The 18,720-nt window shown below is 41.0% G+C and overlaps 1 protein-coding gene across 2 annotated transcripts in view; it reads left to right on the top strand.

Moving 5' to 3' along the window:
- Nucleotides 1-18,720, top strand: part of KCNH6 (potassium voltage-gated channel subfamily H member 6) — a 158,106-nt gene that overhangs the window by 37,238 nt on the left and 102,148 nt on the right. The window contains exon 1 of one of the 2 annotated variants that reach the window (XM_073004051.2): nt 6,239-6,311. The exons of the other annotated variant lie outside the window; for it this stretch is intronic. The gene's annotated coding sequence lies outside the window, so the exon portion shown is untranslated. Of the gene's footprint in view, nt 1-6,238; nt 6,312-18,720 lie in introns of those variants that run through there. 2 annotated transcript variants of the gene reach the window in all.

Here is an 18,720-nt window from a genome sequence, read left to right as displayed (position 1 = left end):
AGGACCTGCTCCACTACAGGTTTGCCTCTTGTGAAGAAGGAGGAGTATGTTCTTCCAACCTAGGTGGACCCCTTGCATTAAACAACAGGTACTGGATATTAAGCAGCAGCAAGGGGTGGGCAGTGCTAGCCAAATTTCCATCATATGCAGCAGCAGCTACTGAAGAAGGTCCAGCTAGCACTGAGAGGTGACACAGAGCAGGAAGAAACTAGCAATGTTCATAGCACCCCCCAAACAGCAGTACCAGCAGTTGTATTCTAGAGTCCCTCACTCCTGCAACAACAGGGCAAGCTTTCTGGGACAATGTCTTGACAGGGATGTCAGAGGCACCATCCCAGAGAAAGGACACAGCAGAGGCAAATGTGGAGGTGTACATGCAGGAGCCCAAAAGGGCCAATCCCTTGTCTTACTTGATTGAGAAACTATTTCGGGCGCCAGGTGGTATGCCTAGTGAGAGAATGTTCTCCTAGGCAGGGGATATTGTCTGCCCACAACTCTCGTTCTTGGATCTGCAAAAAACATAATTCCCTGAAGTGCCCTTTAAGAGAGAATGGCACATTCTGCTCCCAGTACTGGGTTCTATGCTTCAGTCTGCTGCCCCCTCTTTCAGCCTCTTTTATTCTTCCAACGGCTATTCTAAGATTATGCTCACTCACTCAACTGTGCTGTGCCCCATGCTCTTGGCACAGCACCCATGTGCCACCGGCTATCTGCTGTTCCAATCTGCCTACCAGTGCCACTCCAGGGTATTTTCCTACTCCCCAGTGTGACTCTTTTCATTTGACACAATCACTAGGAAGGTTTCAGAGGACACAGGGAAATAATTTCACTTTTTTTTTTTTGAGGGGAAAATAATTACTATATGATATTCATATTTACTGTAATGGTGTTCTGGATATCCAGAAATTCTGAATTTTTTAAATTCCGAATTCCAAATCCAAAGGGCTGTACTGTTGAGCTCTGAATTCCAAATCTAAATTTTGAAGCTAGTGCACGTCTCTACCAAAAACAAGGGACTCCGAACTGTATGAATGGGCTGCAGAAGAAATGGCATACATGAGTTTACCTACAGTGCATATCCAGTAAGATACAGATATCTAGAGTGGTGGATGCTTTGTGAATAGTACAAAACTCACCCACCCCGTGCATTGTATAATTGAGATGATTAAGCATGTATGCATAATTTTCCGCATGTTGTATCATTTATTGTGTTAATTCATAGGAATAAGGTAAGGAGATAACGCAGGGCATTGAAGGTACTCCACTGGTCTTTGAATAACCAATTCATCCCACTTTCAGGCACTTGAATGCTCAGCAGGCATTGTCCACAGCTTAAGATCAATCTTCACTCCTGCAACAGCTAAAGAATGAAAGGGTAGGTGGGGGAGCAAAAATGAGCACTACCGTTCTAGGGATAATGAAATCTGCACCCGTTATTACATTCTATGCTTTGTAGAAAATACATGGAGGGATGCACTTTTTGATAAATGTGTCCAAGCCGAGATTCCACTTGGGTGTTATCTTTCAGTAGAGTGAGACTGGAATGAAACATTAAAAGAGCTGTACTGTATCAGACTGAAGGCCTCTGTAGCCAAGCATTCTGTTCCCAAAATGGCTAGCCAGATTTCATCCTCCTGTACCCCAGGAGCACATAGGAAGCACATAGCCCCCAGGAACACATAGGCAGAGATATAACCTCTGATACTGAAGATGGTATACAGCATTCATGATGCAGAACAAAACGTGGAAAGTTACCGTATTTTTCGCTCCATAAGACGCACCTTTCCATAAGACGCACCAATTTTTTAGGAGAAGAAAACAGGAAAATATAATCTGTTTTCTTCGCTCCATCTGGCAATGGTGCGGCTGAAAAATACTGTAAATAAATAAATAAATAAATCTGTTTACTTTCCACCCCCCTGTTTTGTGAGAAAAAAGTGAGTCTTATGGTGCGAAAAAATACGGTACTTTTTCAAAGTAATTATTATTTTAAAAGTTGTTATTCATCTGGGGGGGGCTTGGAAAGTAATTCATAGTAATTGCTGTATTGAAAAACTGACTTATTGCGTCACTCACTGGTTTGCATTATGGATTATAAGACAAGATGAAAAAACCAAAAATATTTCTATAACTAAAAAAAAAAAAAGATACGTTACAGGACTTGACTAGTGGAGGCAAAAGTATCTACTTCATTTCAAGGGTGTTTTTTCCCCTACTGCTCAGACGTGCAGGGCTCAAATCCAATGCAATCCATGCCTTTTTTCCCCCTGTGTTCCATATTTTTTGTTCTTCCTAGGAGAGTAGTATTATTTTGTTCCAGTCTATTTTTCTGGTAAAGCAGAATTTAGTACTTCCTCTGAAGAATTCATTTCTATGTCAGATTGCCGCCAGTTTGAAGCCTTTAAATAGTCCTGAAATTATTATGTTTTTAAATGGCACCACCACCAACAAAACCTCCAAAGCCAAAGATGGGGGATTTGGAATGAAATAAGACCAACTGTGCTCATTTGCTGCACTATGTTTGCCCATCTGCTCCCATCCGCAAATAACTATGTTGCTTGCAGCTCCATACTTCTGAACTCTGGATGGTAGCCATGGATTGCCCTATCGTTCATGACTTTGCTAGTCCCCTTTTAAAGCCAGCTAACAGCGTGATCATAACTGAAAAGAGGCACTGACTTTAGGGGATCTGGAAGCTTCTCATGGCAGAAATCCTCTTGTGCCAGCAAGTGCCCATGTGCCAGAAGGACCCACTTCTTCTGGTTAGTCTTAGAGCTCTGCCAGTGGAACTGAAGAATCTGCCAGCAGAGCTGCTCTGCTGGCTAAAATCTATTGTCAGAAGTGCCAAAAAGAGGGATGAGAAAGGTTTGAGCAAGAGAGGAACAGAGTTCTAGCAGACCCCGATCTCCTCGAGCCCAGAGACAAAGTCACAATGTTAGACCAAGATAAAAGATAGTCCTAAGCAATATGCAGCATCTCTAGGTTTTTTTGATTCAGCCAAACTTCAGCTTGCCTGTTGCCACCCAAGGTAACACTCGGGCATCTTGGCCACTAATAATTGTGCTCTAATTTAGTGGTCATCACTCATCCCAAATATTTTTTTCTAGTATATTCTATGACTGTTCAAGCATTCACTTTTTCTCCAGTCTATAGACTCATAAATGACTTCCCTATGCATTTCACATTGGCCAAGCAGCCAAGTGGGACTCTGAGGAAGGACTGGAAAGAACATGGGCTTTATTGGACTGCAGCTCTCATCAGCCCTATCTGCTCCTTATGCGGGCTAAGCATGATGGAAGTTGCAGTTCAACAATTTGTGTATCCTTTTTGGATGCAGAATGCACACAGCTCTGTGTGTCAAGCTGCATGGAAGTTCAACATTAGAAGGGCAGAGCTCTTTGCATTTGTGTGAGAAGGCAAGGTGAACCATGCAGGGCCAAATGAATACTAAGAATAGGAAATGGATGTCAAATTCTTTGAATCTCTAACAGGGAGCACTGTGTCCTGACCTGGATTCTGTGGAACTAGTCCTCCATGTGCTAATGGCTACTGAGGCACTATCATTGCCAGTATTCATCCATAGCTATTCCTTTGCCTCAGTTTCTATGCCCTATTCCACTGACCCTCGTATCCAGCAAAAAGATCTGGGAGCAGAGGTTAAAGCCACTGGTCTCTTATACAGCTGAGTCAGAAGGACTAATCCTGCCTCGTTGGGATCAGTCAAAAGTTAATTTCCTTACAAGATGCTTGACAGCTGGGCTTGACAATGACAGAGCACAGCAGCTCTGAGGTTCATTATAAACTAAGTCACTTCAGCCTGAAATCATGGAAGGCAGAAGCTGCAGCATGTAATGACTGCCTCTATTCTACAAGATAACACTCAAAACAGCAATTGCTCAATCCCTGCAGGTCTTAGCAGTGAATAATCTGCTGCATTGCCCCAAACGCACAAATAGCATCCCCCACTTCCGAGATCTAGGCTGCTAGAATTCAACTCCCATCACACACTGTCCCTTTGTTAGATGTCCAAGAAATAATAAGTAAGCACTAGTGTTACACTCACCCAGGGCTAATGTTTAAATGCATGTTGTAAGCACAATTAAAATTTTTCCAAATGTTTTTTTTTTTTAAATAAAGAAAAAAAATCACCAACAAGCAGCTAGATAATTTATATATGTATATGTTCTTTAAATACTGTGTATCAGAAAGGGGCTAATTGAAAAAAAAATGTCTAACTTAAGGTGTGATCAGATGGGGATTTGTCCTCCAAGGTTTGGTCTGCTCTGGAGAATGGCTGATTTGCTCCTTTTCCTGGCAACTACATGATATATTATTGCCCATCACGAGCCAACCCATCCCTGATCTTTGCATTCCTGTACCTTTTTGGATCCCTGTCAGGAGCTAATGTGTTTTTTGGTGCAGGTAGGATCACTCTGCTTTGTTTCAGTTCCAGAGTATGTTATCACTGGATTCAAACCAAAGCAGAGGACTTAAGTGGTTTCCAGCAATAGAAATGGACATAAAGAAAACAACCACCCTCCACCCAACACTAAAAATATAAAATGGAGGACAAACACACCTGTGAACCCAAGATGGTGGCAACAGACAAAATACAACTACAAAATATAATGACAAAAAATAAAACTAGGTATCAACCAGTTATAAAGGGAGGGTATCCTAAAATGCCTCCTTGAAAAGCAATGTTTTTATGTGCTTTCTGGATATTTGTGGGGAAGAGGCCTGGATACATCTCTGTAGGTAGAGCTTTCCACAAAAGAGGTGGCCACCACTGAGAAGGCCTGGTTCCTAGTCACAGACTTCCTGCCTCCCTTGGGGTGGCCACCCGCAGCATCAAAACCTGAGGTGTGTGGATGACGTGCATAGTTAATCTCAGGGAGAGGCACTCCCTTGCATGTGGGTGCCAGGATACCCAAATTACATACCGCACCTTTGTTAAGCATGATCCCGCCCGTTCTTGACCAGGTTAATTTGAACATCTGGTCACAACCAAGTCTCTGTGCTTCTAGAGCCCAGAATTCAGACTCATGTGGTCTTAAGTCCAGTATATAGTGAATCCAACAGATGGAACATGTAAAACTTTTAAAATCCTAGAATGCAAAAATAGTACATATTGCCCACTGATGTCCTTTCACTCCCACAGCACACATAAACTGAAGTTCATTACCCAAATCAAGGCGATTATGGCCTATATTTGTGCTTGCTGGGGAATAGCAGCCCCATGCCCGCACAATTTTTTATAAACCAGTGAGCACAGGGTTTTCCACTGGACTAATCCTGTTAGTGGAAAACAGCACTCAGTAGCACATGTAATTTGTGTTCTTCTCTGAGAGCTGTTTCCCACTGTTCTATGGAGCTGGAAATTCCAGAAGCCTGAGGAATATAGCCAGCAACAGTGTTGATAACTTGTGAACTGAGAACAGTGGAGATGTGGGAGCAATTTTGTAGTAGCTCTACAAAGATCTGTTGAGATGAACACACATGAGCAAATTTATTTATTTGGCTTTTTACCCCACCCATCTAGATTCAAATGAATCTACACTGGGCAGTTTACAATCTGAGCAATATAAAACATGAATAGTGCTAGTCTGCAAAGTAACATCCTGTCCTCTGAAGAAGCCGGCCACAGAGACTGGGGAAACGTTAGGAGGAAAAACCTCCAGAACACAGCCAAACAACCTGGAAAACCCACAACAACCCATTTCTTTAAATTTCTTTTAATCAACACAATTTGTTTGAATTTCTCTCTTTGCCCCTCACTTCATTTTAGCCATTTGTGAAGTGTCCCCAAGTTAAGCATATGTGGATGTTTATTTTTTTTGACTGTCAGTTGCCATTTTTATTGAAAGAAAGATTACTGTGCTTCTGCCGTGTCTCAAAAAGAGAATTTTACCAGAAATTCAAAACTGCAACATATTATGGGACCAGGCAGAACCAGACAGATAACTAACACATTTTTTTCAGGCATTGGTGTTTTTTTCAAAGTACTTCTTCCCCCCCACTCTGCATTTTGCACCAAAAAATAACTGACTGAAGAGAAATAATTGTTATTTCCTTTTCAATGATTCCTAACCAAACTGGCTGAGAAAGAGAAAAAAATGGATCTTGATCAGAGTAAATCATTGCAGAGTTAACATCTCTGAATTTCTCTCAAAGTTAGGCGAGGCTGCAGTTTAATCTCAGAGCTTTAAAGGTGCATGGTTGTTTACAAAGACCAACAGAAGCACAGAGCAAAGCTAGATGGGAAGATGAAGATTCTTTAGGAAAAGCAATAATTTCACACAACTGCTCAGGTAAACAGATGATATATATTAAAGGCTGTGAAACTACCAAAGAGATGCTAGAAGCACTTGAGATCCTATGGTTTTTTCACTTCTAAATCAGAAGCAATTTTTATTAGGAAACTTGTATGACTCCATCTGAACAACAAACAAGATTGTGAAAAGCACATTTCTTCTCTATTAATAGTGTTTCACAATTTAAGTTTAACTGGTTTTGTAGTGACTGAAAGACAGAAAAAGGGATTTCTCATAGTGGCGCTGGGTGAATGTTTTGATGCTTTCATATCTATCTTGTGTAGCAAAGAGTTACGTTTCCAAGATTGTTTGTGTTGTCTGAGGGAATAATAGTTCATAGATGAAAAAGACTCAAATAAAAGTGGCTCAGAATTCTTGCTGAAGAAGTATTGCCCATTCCCAAGAGATTCTTTAACCAATAGGAGCTGTACTAGTTTTAAATTAAAAAAAAAAACAAAGGGGCCCAGAAAATACAGTATATAGAGCCTGATTCTAACAGAGAGACCAAAGGAAAGGCTGGAAAAGGATTTAAACAAAAGGTATGCATACCCCATAATTATGAACAGAAATCAAATTACTAGATCATTGACTCGGGGTGTACCAGTCATTTTGCATATCAGAAAGATTTCTGATATAGATGAAACATCCAGTGGAATTATTCAAGTTGCTAATGGTGATCCCATGAAAAATTGAAGGGGACTGACATTGTGCAATGTGAACCACCTGTTGAAATAAGTAAAACTATTATATGTGGTATATAGTTTGTTCCTGAACTACAATGTAACATGTTAAGTGCATGAGCTTTGGATAATAAAGGTTTTTCTATACATTTTGAAAATGGGCAGTGTACAGTAATGAAAGATGATGAAATACATATTTTCAAGCAGTTAAATCTAATGGTGTGTATAAGATGAGTCTTTTAAATACAGTGCAGGTTTGGAGAGAAGATGGCAACAGCATGAAGTTGTGGCATGATTGCGTCACACACAGAGATCCAAAAGCAACTCTGGGGCTGCAAAACTAAAGCTATAGGTATCAAGATAAATCCACATGCTACAACCAACACAGCCAAGTGTGTAAGTTGTATCACACAACAAAAGAGTATTAGGTCCTCATTCCTGCTAAGGACCAAGAGAAGAATCTCAGTCTGGATCTGATACATGTGTGAGCCATTCAATATCGCATCACTGAGACATAATTCTAATATTTGTGGATGTTCATTGAGGTACTGTGTCATCTGTTATGTGCAGTGATCACCAGTTCTTGTGGCTGGGTAGAGTTCATTGACCTTTTTGCAGGTTGTATTTTTCAGTGCTGGGAGTCAGGCTTTGTTGATGTTTAGACTTTCTGGATAATTGACATTGCAGTTCTAGAAGATGCCCAAGTTGAAGATAAAGAATTGGAAAAATTAACAAAATACAGAGACTTGGCAATAGAAATAGCTCACTTGTGGATGAAACTTATTTCAATGATCTCCATAGTCATTGGGGCATTGGGATCAATGCCATGGGATTTTATAAAATATTGTCACGGATATAATCAGCTGCAGATTTTTGAAATAATACATCAGATCTGAAAAAAAAGCAATATTAAGAACAGCATACATATTACACATTTAACTGATACAGTACTTAGATTTTTGGTTAAAACTTGTATCTATTACATAATATCAGTCAAAGACTGTGTTTTGAATTTTTTTAAATAATGACGATGCTGATTCACAAAAGGCAGTTCTCAGGTGTATATTACTGAGAAGCAGTTTACCTTCTTGTGGCCCTCTGGGACTTTGCAGCTTGCCTATGGCTGCACAGCAAGTAACCCCATCAGTAACATAATCTAGGTGATGTCAGCATGACTCTAGATCAAGAGGCACAGTGGTGATTCAAACTCCCGGGCCCTGTTTGATAGAAACTTTGGTACTTTATAAGAGGGACCTTTTGCTATGTATCACTTTTTCTTTTGGCTGACAGCCTAATCATTAAGCATAAGAAGGAGATCTGACCTTGGAGAGGGATGGAGAGAGAGAGAGAGAGAGAGAGAGAGAAAGAGAGAGAAGGGTGGCCCATGGGAACCGTTCCGAATTTACAAAGCCATCTCTCAGAAAGAGAAAATGCTTACATTCTGGGCCGTCATCACATTCCACTTGTGGATTCTGTCCCAGAGAACAACCTTATCATCTTGGCTCTGAGTATAAACAGAGCAGGCTGCTCTCTGTAGACACCGAGTGAGGCAAAGAATTTATTTCAGGCTTCTTCAAGCCCTTCGTAGCCTGCAAAGAGGCTGAGCTACTGACTCTGCAACAAAAAAAATGGAACATTTAAAAACCAGAGGAAATTCAATTTCTGCAAATGCACTATGAACAAAATAGATCATGCAGATTATGTAAATGTTGCATGATTATACACAGATTTCATTTGGCACCAGCAGTTAATAGTTTGAAACAGTGCCACCTACATTAGATCAGATGCTCTAAAATAATTACAAAGTAATTGGGGAAAGGAGGGGTGGGAGTCACAGGACACTGTTAAGTAGGTGCAGTGGAAGCCACCATTAGCATGAGCAGCTGTGAGAAAGGACAACATGATTAGGAACAGGGATTGGCAGAATCCTTCCCCATCCCTGTACTTTTAGGGGTTTTGAGGTGGGGTCCAGGTTGGAGGAGAATTTCATTTTGGTTCTGATTTGGTAAAAAATTATTAAATTTCTTCATGATTGTGATGGAAAATATTAGAGATTTAAAAATCTTAATTCTGGGGATTCTTCCATTCAGTCCAGGGGATTTGAGCACATAACTCCTAAAAAATCTGGGTTTAAATGAGAGGCATTACCTCTTTTTCTGGGAGGCTCCTTATCCTTGAATATCTATGGATGTGATATGATTATTTCCATGCTGGGAGTAGTTGCGAAGTTGTAAATAAAATTCCAACAAAAACTTGATTTCAATGTGGTTTCCAATGAACAGGATGTATCCAGAGACTGTGAACATGTAGATGCGGGATATAGCACTGAATGAATAAACTGGAATTGCAAAGCCAGTAAAAGTGACAGCCATATTGGAAACCAAGGATTCAGCTACAGCTATCCACTCATCTGTAGGGAGAGGGGGGGGGGGAGGGAAACACGATCATTATCATGTTATGCTGGGAAATCCAAGTGGACTAATAGACTCCATTAATCTAGTAACAATGCGCTATGTATGAGCTGTATTGTAAAGTACGTGCAGTGTTGAGGAACAGAGAGGTATAATTGTACATCTCCTCTGTTTCTTTGGGAAAGGATGGATTATCAGGGTAATCTGTAACAAATATGTTTCCATCCTCCTTTTTACAAGCTCCAGGCACAATAACTATTTGAAATAAGATAAGAGATAAGGCAAAGAAATATTTTATCCAGAACAGTATTCAAACTATAGATATATATTTTGTTGGAGGGTTATTTTTCTGGTGTTGATGGCATTGTAAACATCTCATAACTACTGATTCTGTATCGTAAGATTTATAGTTTAATCCACCACAAGACTTGAAGTCACTGAGAGCGTCAACTTCTAACACAAGATCACAAAAAGTGCCAAATTCCAATCTTGTTGAGAATGACATCTCTACAAATATTTTGGGTCTAATGATAAATGTTGGCTGTTGGGTTATAATATTCACTTGAAAGGAATTAGAAGGGATATTATCTCTATTAACAGTTAAAATTATTAGCCATAATAGGGTGATACTATATTCCTGGCAGGTTAATATTAATTTGCACTGAAGAGTAACATCTACAGAGTGAGCTCTGGATCTTATGCAAAATTGGAAAGCAACCTGTAGGAGGACAAATTAGATAGACCATGACAATCTGTGAGGCGACAAGCCACCTCACCCAGGATCAGGAGAGTGTACCGTCCGCCTCTCAAGTAAAGGAAGAAGCACAAGAGATGGGAGTGACAGAAAAGGAATTAAGTAAACTAGAAATAAAAGAAGAGGCTAAAGGGGGCGCAAAAGGAAGAGGATAAGAAGGAGGGGAGGAGGCAGAAGCATGTTGGGGAAGAGAGGAGAAAGGAGAGAAAAAGGAAGAGCTAGTAGAGTTGATCCAGGAAGATCCTTGGACAGGAGAGTGGGTAGATTTCAAGGTGAGTAGGCCGAAAGGGAATGGAGGTGACAAATGTATAGAAAGCCACCATACCTGGGGGGAGACTGAGGAGCGAAAGCAAAGGAAGGAATATAGGGCATGGGTGAAGAAAGAAGATCAAAGGAGAGAAAGGCAAAAATGTATAGTGATTCCCAAGAAGTCCCGTGGGCCCAGCCCCTTCAATCCCCGACAGAGAAACATACGTGGCTCGACAAATGGGGGACTGCAGGGAACTACGATGTCCCATTTACAAACTTGAAGTGGCCAGAGAACACACCAGGGTTGATGGGTGCCAGAAGCAAAAAATAGAGGCTAAAATGTAACTGTTACAAGAGCCATCAGGCACAGCTGCTGACAGGAAACAGACATTTTGTGGGGCCATCTTGTTTAAAACTATGAACAGTTTTGTTTCCTCTCATTATTATTGCATCAAAGGCGTTATAGTTTCTAACGCACTCTGATTTTTAACACTGTAAACCACCTTGGAAATTTTGGAATCTACTTTTTCAAATATGGGCCAATGTCTAAGAACAATAATTCCATCAGCTACCTTTCTTCAATCTGTTGCTCTTTCTAAAGGTGTAAAACTAAAACCTCTATTATCCCTAACCATTAGAGTCACTATTTCAGCTTGTTGAAGTGTAACTCCCATCACCCCTTATCATTGGCTATGTTAGGGCTGCTGGAATTTGTAGTCCAAAAACATCTGGAGGGGGACCCATGGCCTACACTCTTGCCACTGGCTTACTGGTGATGAGAGTTTAATCCAACAGATTTGCAAGGCACCAGCTCAGAAATTGCTTCCCTAGGCGCCGTAGATATGGCAAGGTGGACAAGAAGAACGTTGGCCCATTTGAAGAGGCCCGTCCCAGTTGTAGTGTGCCAAGGAGGGATGTCCTATAGAAACTGACTTTAGGGTGCACCTAACTGAAGTATGAGGGCCTCTGGGCATACATTTGGAAAGGACTCTCCTTGTTTTCTCCAAGGTCTTTGAAGGCATTCCTTTTGCTCTGTTATATAACGTTGCTATAGATTTCACTACGCTTGCTATGAGGCCTTGGAGATTAAATCCCATGGCAGGCTGAGAGTAGGAATGAATGAATGGAGGGAGAGATTTCAAAATAGCTCAGAGGGGAAAGATTAATAGCTCCCTTTTTAATTTGCATATTCTCATGTCCAGTTCAGGAAACTCCTATGTCTCCCTGATTAGTTTAATACTGATGATACAGATAAATACGTTGAAACAGCCCTGATCCTGCTGAGCAAGTAGGGTGGGGATGGGGGGGGTGAAAGCTGTACTATGATGATGCTTTATGTTATTAAATGCTAAGTGCTTGCCCTTTTATCAAGGTCAAGTGGAAAAGGAGAGGTAGATGGGAACACAATCCTCCTATTTAGCACCAGCAGAGTAAATGGAATGCAAGCCCGGTGGATTCAGTGGATGCGCAAAACACAGGGAGGCATCTTGTTCCAAGATCACTGGCTTAAATGGACTTCAAGATTCATCAAGAAATGAACTGTAGTAGCTGAGTGACTCATGTTCAAAGCTGCAGGTTCTGACTACACGATGGAGTGGCTAAATTGAGAGGTTGGAAACATTTCCTCTCTCTTTTTTTGGCCAAAAAGCTTAGAATCTGCCAACTGCCATTCTGGGAGTAGAAGCCCACAAAAGTAAAATTTACAGGCTCTGGAGTAGCCATTTTGGCTCTCGATCAGTGTCTTGTGTCAGTAATGGACTGGACGAGGGCGAATAAACTGAAATTTAATCCAGACAAGACAAGTGCCCCTGGTCAGTTGAAAGGCAGATCAAGGAATAGGGATCCAGTCTGCGACGGATGGGGTCACAACAGTCTCTGAAAACACAGATGTGCAACTTGGGGGGTACTTCTGGATTTGTCTTTTGAGTCTGCATGCCCAGGTTTTGTGGTAGCCAGGAGCTCATTTGCACACAAGTGCCAATCATGCTTGTTCCTGGAGAGGTCTGATCTGCTCACGGTTGCATTCCAGCTGGATCACTGTAATGCACTCTATGTAGGGCTGCCTCTGGAAAGGGCTGGGAAACTCCAGCAGATCCAAGGTGTGGCAGTCAGATTTCTAACTGAGGCTGGTTACAGGGATCAAATACTCCCCCCCCCCCGCAGTTATAGCAAGTCCACTGGCTGCCAGTCTGTTTCAGGGTACAATTCAATGTACTAGTTCTCACTTATGAAGCCCTAAACAGCTCATGTCCAAGCCACATCTCCCTTTACGAGCCTGCTCACGTATTAAGAACATCAGGAGAGGCCTTTTTCTTATTCCTGGCACTTTTACAGATCCGTTTGGTGGGGACAAAGGAGAGGGTCTTCTCTGTTGCTGCTCCCAGACTTTGGAACTCCCTCCCACAGGAGGCCAGGTTGGCCCAATCTTTGCTGTCCTTCCACAAGCACACCTTATATTTATTGTAAAGGTAAAGGTTCCCCTTGACATTTAATCCAGTTGTGTCCGACTCTAGGGGGTGGTGCTCATCCCCGTTTCCAAGCCGTAGAGCCAGCGTTTTGTCTGTAGACAGTTTCCGTGGTCACATGGCCAGAGTGACTAGACACGGAACGCTGTTACCTTCCCACCATGGTGGTACCTATTTATCTACTTGTATTTGCATGCTTTCGAACTGCTAGATTGGCAGGAGCTGAGACAAGTGACGGGAGCTCACTCCATCGCATGGATTCGATCTTACGACTGCTGGTCTTCTGACCTTGCAGCACAGACGCTTCTGCAGTTTAACCCACAGCGCCACCATGTCCCTATATTTATTGTAACTCTTGTTAAATAATGTCTTCTTTGACCTTTGGGAGCAGGATATTAAAGTTATGTGTATGTGTAATATGAGAAACAGGCCTTTGGAATGAGAGAGAAGTCTTTACTTTCTGAGAAGGGATTACTTTACTCCATTAAAAATGGCTTTTAATGTAAACATGATATGGGAGCAGTGTCGTAGGTGACTTGATTTTTATAAAAGGGGGTGATGACTCAGAAACCCACTGGTCGAGATTCTAGATGCTGTGGCTAGATCATTACATCCCATGGTTTGCTGAGTTGGTCATCCATCTTCTTTCAGAACGGTGTGGTGTTTCTTTTGATTTGGAAAGCAATTATAGTTTGGAAAAACACTGTTGATGAATCACATGAGAGGGGAAGTCAAGAACAGTGTTGGCAAGTTACTGTTGGTATCTCCCTGTTTCACAACTGTATCACCATTAGTTCAATTTCTCATTGATTGAAAACAGAATAATTCCATCACGTGCCTCCTACCTTTGTTAGTTTCAACAGATTCTTGGTTAGCAACTCAGCTACCAGCCTGCTGTCCCCTTCCCTGCTGGCCTGGCCTTCTCAACTTTGCCAAATAAGCACCAGAGGCTTAAGGTTCCAAATGTGAGAGAATGTTATTCTGGTCCATTTCTGTCTATGAATTCCCTCAAATTTATGATTTTTTTTTCATATTTTGACTGGAAATAATTTGAGAGATTTAAGAAAAATGAATGGGGAAGAAAAGGAAACTGATGTGGTTCATCCATACAGACCAATATCTTTGTGTGTTTCAGTCGAGAATAGCTGGGGTTGAATCCCTCTGTATTAAACCACATTGGTGCTGAATTTAGGTTGGCCCTAACTGTTTGTGATAGACAAGCTCTCCTTAAAAGCTGAAAACCGTAAGTGTTTCAGATATATGATTCCAACAGACTTTTGTAGCTAAACAATCATACTTGCAGACAAAGCCTGTGCTTGCATTCAGATGACCTATCACAAAGCAGAGCAAACTAATGTGCAAAATTGTGCAGTTGGTCCCTGGGAGACTTTTAATTTTTAACACCTGTAAAGCAGGACGATGCAATATGCTGTAGTTCTCTTCATTGTGGAAACAGCTTTTTTAAATGAATTTTGAAAGTGCAGGTGGATGCAATCTTCATTTTAGTTAGTTAGAAGATAATTTATCTAAATTCTCAAACTGTATATTTGGGACAGAAGGAATGTGAAGTTGAAAACGGTCTCTGCCTACCTCCTTTTCCACGCTTGTTTTCTGTCTCAAAGCAGAAGAGCTAGTGCCGGGTGCGTGAGTGGGATGGAAGAGGTAGGGAGAACATAGTACAGAAAAGGCCTGAGGAGATGCAGTGAAGAGCTATGGCTGGCCTTGGGACTGAACTACTGCCTCTCTGTAGAGTGGGTGGAAGCTCAGCACAGTGCTGACCTGGAAAAAAAAATTGCTACCAGAGCTACCTTGTATTTGCTTGGCTGAAAGGGAGATTACTTTTTTCCTCTCGTAGGTTTTTTTTTTAAAAAAAATTGTTTTTAGGTTTTGGGTTTGGTTCTTTTGCTTGAAATAACAACTTCAGGAACAGGAATATGCATATATGAAATACAATCAAAGAATTTAAAAAGTCATTTACAATTTAATCTTCTGCAAGACTATTTCTCCCCTAAATCTTCCTTTTTTTGCATGTCCTTGAATAAACATCTAGCTCAGGAAAGGAAGATTAACATGGAATTAAAGAAATAAATATATATATTCAGCAGTACACCAAGGGGACGTGGTGGCGCTGTGGGCTAAACCACAGAAGCCTGTGCTGCAGGGTCAGAAGACCAAGCAGTCATAAGATCGAATCCACGTGACGGAGTGAGTGCCCGTCACTTGTCCCAGCTCCCGCCAACCTAGCGGTTCGAAAGCATGCAAATGCGAGTAGATAAATAGGGACCACCTCAGTGGGAAGGTAACAGCGTTCGGTGTCTAAGTCGCACTGGCCATGTGACCATGGAAGATTGTCTTTGGACAAAACGCTGGCTCTATGGCTTGGAAACGGGGATGAGCACCGCCCCCTAGAGTCGAACACGACTGGACAAAAATTGTCAAGGGGAACCTTTACCTTTACCTTTACACCAAGAAGAAGGAGTGTGTTCAGTATATTTTTCAAAGGACAGAAGATGGAATGTTGAGTGTCTCAGAATCCCTAGGATTTTTAGCTTACTGTATGGTTTCTCAAACTGTAGCCATGACAAGCTGGTTTCTGGTTCTAGAAGTCCCCCCAGATCATGCATTTTATCATAGAAAGCATCATGGTACTTTAAAAGGCAGAGTGGAGAGGGGGCTTGGCTGCATTGTATTTCACAGTCCATTATGACACTTACTGTTTCTTAGCTGGGAAAAACATAAAGGTTCATGGATCTCAAATATATTGCTTGTAATAATTAGAATTTAAAACATTTTATTAATTAAGAGAGTGCCAGTGTGGTGCGGTAGATAACATGACAAACTCAGTTTCAGGAGACCTGGGTTCAGATCCCTGCTTAGTCAGGGAAACCCAGGGAAGGGAGGGTGGCATTTATAAAAGTATAACCTACTGTTGCATTTGAATTTTTCTTAAGGAGGGTAGATGTACTGTTGCAGCTAATCTCCAGGGAAATCACTTCAAGATCTTGTGCAACCAGTACCTGTCTCCACTGACATTAAGCAAGGTTCATGGAAGAAGAGTTGATCTACATCAACACTAGATGACTACATGAACATGCTGTGTTTTGTGGACTGCATCCAAGAATTCTTGACTGGGCAGACAAGCCACATGTCCATTTTGCTGGACTTTTATTTGCAACCTCACAGCTGTGTGTGGTTTGTTTGACTGGAAGTGACTTATCTGGGCTGGGGTAATTGTCTATTTATCTATCTCTAGCCAATCATTCCTTCCAGCCTTTGAATTCAAAGAGAGCCTCGCTTCTCTCTTTAATGGCTTGGCAACAGTTGTTTGTTTGTTGTTGATCTGTTTGACTTGTTGCTAAGTATGTGTGCAGTAAAGAAAGCACCAAGTCTCTAATTTCAAGCAACTGTAAGTAAATAAATGTTTTTTAATTCTTTCAAATGTATCAGAACAAGTTATTGTGACTTCAAGTGCCAATTAAAGAGAAAGAGGTGGATTCTGAAGAACTTGAAGCTGTTCTCCTCTGTGAATTTCTGTTATTTCTGCTGTGTATCAAAACAGAATTTGACTAAAAATCCAAAACTCTCCAGCACATTTGACCTTTACCTTCATAACCAAAAAGAACAAGTAGAAAGCATTAACTGGTTGGGTGGGGAATAATTTATGTTTCTTTATGATATTGTATGGTCCCATCTCCTTGAAAAGACGATTGTGAGGGAGATACTAACAAAGGCCCACTTGGACCCTAAATATAATTATTATCAGGCAATCATAATTGTCAATTTTGGTTAGTGTGACCTGCATGTGATGACCAAGCAGATCCAAGCATACTTTGATGAGGCCTATTATATCGTAATCTGTATGTTGCATTAAATGTAGGAATTCTGTTGTACAATTCTCCCCAGGTCTAAAGTCAGCCAGTTGGGGAATGAGAAGTGGTTTCATGACTTCCATTAGATGGTTAAGAATCACTGCCTGAAATCTAATAGTAAGTCATAGCTAAAGTAGACCCATTGAATCATTGAGGATTTGGTGACTCAGCTTCTCCATAGGTTTCATTGATTCAACTGGGCTACTCTGGTTGTGACTTGCTACTGGATTTTAGCCATTCTTTCCAAGACAGTGTATGAGAACGTGAAAGCTGGACAATGAAGAAAGCATGGGAGGGAGTGTCAATTTATTTGAAATGAGATGTTAGAGGACAGCCTTATGGATATCATGAACCACAAGAAAGACAAATAAATGGGTTCTAGATCAAATAATTAGAAGCAAAAATGACTGTAGGCGTTATCATTAAAAGAAAAGGAACCACTGGAAAAGACAATAATGCTAGGAAGAGTGGAAGACAGAAGGAAAAGAGGAACACTTAGCAAGAGATACATTGATCCTATAAAAGAAGCCATTAGTTTGCAAGATATGAGCAGGGCTGTTAGTGATGGAAACGTTTGCTGCTCAATAATTCATAGTGTTAAGACAGGCATTCCAGTATTGTAACCAGATATGTAATGTCATTGGCATTCATGGTTAATGAGGTTGGGGCACCTCTTTGGGTAAGGTCCCCCTGGGTAGCTCCACACACTGCCAGTGCCTTCCTGAAGTGCCTTCAGGAACCCCCATTTTAATTCCACTTCCAGCTGACTGCGGAATAACAATGACTCAGCAGAGTGAGGAGCCCTAAGCCAGATGTAGAGAGCTCCTGACTAGAAGAATACAATTCTTAACTAATGGAAACATCAGAGTGTCGCAGCATGAGTTTCTCTCACCTCTGGGAGCATAACAAATTAGCTTGCTTTAGGATTTAAGCATGCAGGTTTTTTAAAGTCTGATTTAACAGACCCCAGAATGATTGCCTCAGTCATCCATCACTCAGCAGCCTTTACAAGTTTTGAGTTCTAATTGCACACTATCAATGATATATGTTTCTGATGCCTTAGCGTCCAAAGACCAGTATTCAGTGACAAAATGATTTGCTTGACCTCTGCAATAGAGATCAGCAGGAACCCATATTCCTTCTGGTATTTCTTAAGCTTTTGAAATTCTAATGATCTAGAAATTTGGAAGGAAAACCTTTTCCCTGAGATCAGAGATGAGAAAAGCTTGCTTTTTTCCTATACCTTAATGCATAATTTTATGGATCAAGTCCACTTCCTCATTTGTAAAGTGTCACAACATTTTTGCTTTTTATTTTGTTTTATTTTTCCCTGCGGGTGGGCAGGTGTTTTGTTTTGCCTGAAATGTTTGCACAACTAACACAGCTACTGTATTACTTGGGGGGGGGGGGGCGGAATAGCCTGTCCCCCACAACCTCTTGTTTTGTACCTCATTTGCCTGATAAAGATTTTTGCAGAACTCTAAAGATTGCCTCATTTTTAATTTCGGTCAGTCACTAAATAACGATCATACTCCTTTTTTTGTTTTTTGTTTTGTTTTTTTGTACTCACATAAAATGCTATGTTTGCAATTTGGCTGGCTGTTATATAGTCATGAATGATCGAAATAGAAATCACTTTTTAAAAAAAGTTGCTGTGAAAGAGGAATGTAGCACCTTAGCTTTCTGTGATTTTATGCGCCAGACATTATGAAGGTTTGCTTTTGTGGTTAGAAAACTGTGATTTTGTGAAGTTGAAACACAATATAAATACAGACTAAGAATGGAACAAAGCAACAGACAAGCTTTCAGCAAGGATTTGCTTATTTGTGTTTAAGTAAAGCTGTCCTAATGTTCTATCAAAATATGCCTTTGAAGACTTTTCGGAGCAGCCTTGAGCAACTGTGGCCTTCCCGATGTCTTTTGGGGCTGTATAACACTCACCCCACAGTCTCTCACCATTGGCAGTGTAGCTGGGGGA

This window comes from Pogona vitticeps, chromosome 6 (assembly GCF_051106095.1).
Source record: "Pogona vitticeps strain Pit_001003342236 chromosome 6, PviZW2.1, whole genome shotgun sequence".
Taxonomy (NCBI): Eukaryota; Metazoa; Chordata; class Lepidosauria; order Squamata; family Agamidae; genus Pogona; species Pogona vitticeps.
This window is presented reverse-complemented; position numbering and strand designations above follow the sequence as displayed.